Consider the following 4,724-nt stretch of genomic DNA (forward strand, 5'->3'; position numbering starts at 1 on the left):
CAAGAACTATACAACTGAGTTACAAAACAGCTACTACCACATTATAATGTTTTTTCCCTTCACTTTTCTGAAACAGGGTTTCTCCTTGTAACATCCCTGGCTGTCCTGGAACTCATAAAGATCCACCTGCCTCTGCCTCCCAGTGCTTGGATTAAAGGCATGTGCCACCAACATCTAGAACTTAGTAATGTTTCAAGTAAGTTTAGAACATCTTGCTTGGCAGCATTCCCAAGTGGCCTTTGCCTGCGTGCAACCCACGGGTCACGGGTTGCAGACACCTAGACCCCTCTCAGCCCTCTGGATGGATATTGTCGATTCAGGCTAGGACCATGGTAAGTGGAAGAGAACTCCTGAGAACAAATAGCTGAATTGCATATTCCAAGGAAGGTAGGGGTGAGGCTGAGAAGATGGTGAGCATTTAAGGACTACCCTTCCCCCGTTTGCCGAAAGAGATATAAGGGATAGAACTGATAGAATGAATTGGTTATCTTTTGTAGCCCACTGTTTTCTTCTCATTTCCATTGGAAGTCATAAGCACATCGAACATCTATGCTCCAACGCTGTGAGGTCTTGGGAACAACGTAAGCGTGCAAAGGCAAGGTTCCTTTTGTGATGGGCGTTTTAAGAGGAAGAGAAAAGCACTGAGGCCAAGTCCCTGTCACTCACACAGGCCCCACCGAGTCAGTAAGAAGGTGGTGCTTAGTGCCTCTGATTGAAGACGATGCGATTCTTCTGAAAGAACACACACACCCCATACACACATATATACACACATACACATACACACATATACATACATGCACATACATACATACATGCATGCATACACATACACACATACAGATACACACACATACACAAATACACACATATACATACACACATACACACATACACAGATACACACATACACACACACATACACACATATACACACACACATACACACACACACACAGACACACGCATACACACTAAAGGTCCCTGAGGAGAGCAGACCCTCTCTCTTTCAGCATCTGTTAACTGCCTGTGGCTGCTCATCTAGATGCAGGCTCTTGTGAACTTGATCCTCACCCATGTCAGCATGTTGACGGGTGTGGTCTTGTGCAGGTAACGTATTGTTTAGAGTTCATGAGTTTGACAGTTTTGTCCTGTCCAGAAGACACTTATCAAGCAGACCCCGCAATAATGTGGTTTCAACAAGCTAAGGACATGTTCGGTAAATATTCTGTTTCTTTTACACAATTCTTCCCTCCATCTTTGAACTCTGGAATAACAGGCTCGCAGGGCATCCGAGGGCCATTCACGATGGGATCTCCTGTTCAGCTGCAGCTCACACCCCCAGGGCTCTGAAGCCGACCTCTCAGGGGACCTCATAGCTGCACAAGAAGGAATAGCCTTTGGTCTGCTGCCAAATGGAGCGCAGCCCTCAAGGGCTGTCCCAAGTCCAAGGCATTGCCCCAGAACTGGACTCGTGAGTGGAGGAGGCTGGCTTCTCCCGGCTTGGCAAATTTCTCTCATCTTTCCAAAGAACCCTGCCCAGGTCCTGCCAGACATGCTGTGGTTCCCTCTTTCCTCAGGCAGTTTCTGTTCATCAGTCAAGGCATCTTGGAACATGAATTCATTGCTTTGGGGACATTTTCCCAAAAGGCTCCAGCCTGTACCACATGTTCCAAGATAAAACTATTCTGTGTCCCAACCACTAAAACTTCATGTAGTGCCACCCCAGCAGCTGTGGTTTGTTAGTTCCTTACTGAGGTGTCACTTGAGGTGAAAAAAAATGGCTATTCTAGCAAACACCAAATGCATTATAGAATTAGCTTTAACTGCCCTAATTTGCATGGTTTGAAGCTCTTTCAAAACCACGGGTCTGCAAGAAAAAGAAGCGAGGGTCGTGTCCGTGTGTTAATGGCTTCTGCACGTGATTCTCTGGGAAGATGAAGAGTCTCCACACAAGGTTTTAGTAAATTCTTTTTTTTCTTGTTAGGTGGTTTTGCAAAGTACAGCAAATTTTGTGAAGGGCACATCCAAGTCTGACCTTACTTCTCCGCTGAAAGTCAGGGCAATCACTAGGTCATAGCACAGGGTGAGACGAGGCTTGGCAGATCGTCTCTCTGCCAAGGTCGGACTTATCCCGCCGCATGATGTCGGCAGCGTGGGGTGGTGTACACCTGGAACTCCAGCCTCAGTCAGGGAGGAAGGGGGGATCAGAACTTCCAGACCACCCTCAGCCATAGCGTAAGTTCAAAGCCAGCCTGGGGTTCATAAAGTCCTATTTCAAAACAAATAAACAAACAAACAAGACCACAGAAACCAGAGTGTGTGGGGGAGAGGAGTTTCTGAAAGATATTTTCCCTTACTTGGAACTCTGCAGGAAGGAAGTAAACTTGTTTTTCTTTCCATGTGACTGAGAGATGAGCCTGAAGTTGCCTGTTTATTGAAAGTGTCCCTGGGGCTTTAGTCCTCCTCCCCAGGAGGACTCGGGCAGCGCTCCGGGAAAGGAGGTTTGAAACGTCTTCTGTTCATGCCGTGCAGTCTGGGAACCTGTTCGCTTTTTCCTGTGAGGCAGTACATGAGCTGACCATGAGCCCTCTGGAGCTGTGAGCCCAAATGAGCCTTTCCTCCTGTAAGGGGCTTATCTAGCTCATCATTTGTCTCAGTGATGGGACATTGATTGACACATGACCGGGACAGTTGTGAGCACTGAGTACAGTGGTGAGGGGCTCCATGTGCCGTATCCACACAGATTTCTCAGTCTGTATCTTCCCAATCGGCATCTAATGTTTGTAAAGAAACGTGTGCGGCAACTGGCCTCTGCTATGGATACCCACACAGGGGAACACTGGAGGCTGGCTGGTGAGAACGCCTGAGGTCGGAATCCAGGTTCTAGAATTTACCAGGTCAGTAACCTTGAACAAGCTGCTTAGTGGTAACTTTCTCAACTTGATAGGGGGCTAAGTAGGAATACCGGTTTCTAAGTTAGAACTAATAAAATCAGGGCTTACTGGTAATCTTAATTGTTGCTGTGTGCTGTGTGTGTGTGTGTGTGTGTGTGTGTGTGTGTGTGTGTGTGTGTGTGTGTGTGTGTAGGTGCCCGTATCTGTACATGTGTCCAGAGGCGTGAGATCACCCTGACTGTTATTCTTGGAAGACATCCACCTTCTTTTCTTGAGAGAGGGTCTCTGACTGGCCTGGATTGCTGACTCGGGAAGCTTGGCTTGCTACAAGGGTTAGGGACCTGCCTCTTGGGGGCTGAGATTACGTGTATGCACCATCGTACTCGCCCTTTTTCTTAGAACAAAAGAAAGCAGAACTGAAACATGTGTGCGTGTGCATGCCTGTGTGTGTGTGTGTGTGTGTGTGTGTGTGCTGTGACTGGATGCAATCCAAGCGTGTAAGAGGGTGCACTGAATGGCATTACTGTAGCAGTGAGAAGACAGTTTGTGGGAGCAGGGTCTCTGCTTCCACTCTGTAGACCCTAGGGACTGAACTCAGGCCATCAGACTTGGCAGCAAGGGCCTTCCCTGGCTCCTCCCTCACGGCACCCTTCCCTTTGGGGCACGTGGGTTCTGTAGATGGGACTCAGCTCCTTGTGCTTGACGTGGGAACACTTGAAGTGGCCCGAGCACTCTCCCTAGCTTGTAACTTTTATTATTGGAGATGGATAGACTCAAGCATGGGTCTGAAGTGGAAAGCCTTTTTTGTTGTCCATGAAGTGAACCTCATATCTTGTTTTAATTTTAATTTTGCCTTTGCAATGCCAAGAGGTTTGAACAGAAGTCAATATTATTGAGCCCACATGTTGACAGGGGGCCAGGGGAAGGTGTGGCCTTCCCCAGAGGTTGCTGGTGAAATGTAGGCTGGATGACTGAACCCAAATGTCTCACCGGCTACTACGTGCTTTGAAAGGGGAGGTGCATTCCCATCATGCCCAGGGTAAGTGAGGTCGAGGAGCCCGAGTCCTGGCAGCCAGCAACTTGCTGTGTAGCCTGAGGCAAACTGCTTAACCCCAGTGACTTAAAATTTTCATCATCTGTAAAAATAGACTAATACCAGCTTTCAGAGATGTTGTAAGGTTCAAGATTCAGGTTAACCTCAATTATCTGCCTTCATGGAAGAGAGCAAGAGATAATCCAGGAAGAGAAGAAAAAAAAAAAAAGGAATTTCTCTTCGGTTTTGAATCTATAATTATTCCTTTTGACTCATCAGTTTTTCTTCTTAATTCTTCACTTACATCCTGGGAAGGATGCCTATGTGTTGGGGGAATACTGGTGGGGTGCATGATTCTGTCGTTGACAAATGGTGGTGACACAGATGTCATTTCAGACTCCAGTGCTAGTTTACGCGCCCCCTGGTGACGGAGACACGTGCGCGAAGAGGTGTGGACCGCACTTAGTGGACTGACCCGCACGGGACCGGAAGGGACATCTTCCCATGCTAGAGACGGCCACTCCTCAGGAAGCATCACAGATGAGAACTGGAGACAGTCTGGGGACAGCGAAGGCGCCATGCGCTTCCCTGTTCCCATCTGTGCCACTGAGGCGGCACACAGCTGCAGACTGCGGTCCCACAAGTAGGCAAGCCGCGGCACGCGGCCAGCCATTCAGATGCAGTCAAGCACATCTTAGCCACCGACCTCGGACACTTCTCTCTGCGTCTCCGATGGTCTCTTCTGTAAAAATAAACCTTTTCAACCTACAAAGTAAAACAATAGATTATTTCCA

At 48.0% G+C, this 4,724-nt stretch overlaps 1 long non-coding RNA gene across 1 annotated transcript; it reads left to right on the top strand.

The window, feature by feature from the left end:
* Positions 1–951: 951 nt before the first annotated feature.
* Positions 952–4,724, top strand: LOC121135711. Its single transcript, XR_005872809.1, has 2 exons — positions 952–2,900; positions 4,327–4,724. It is a non-coding gene; the product is annotated as an uncharacterized LOC121135711 (long non-coding RNA).

This window comes from Mesocricetus auratus, unplaced genomic scaffold, assembly GCF_017639785.1.
Source record: "Mesocricetus auratus isolate SY011 unplaced genomic scaffold, BCM_Maur_2.0 Super-Scaffold_100041, whole genome shotgun sequence".
NCBI lineage: Eukaryota > Metazoa > Chordata > Mammalia > Rodentia > Cricetidae > Mesocricetus > Mesocricetus auratus.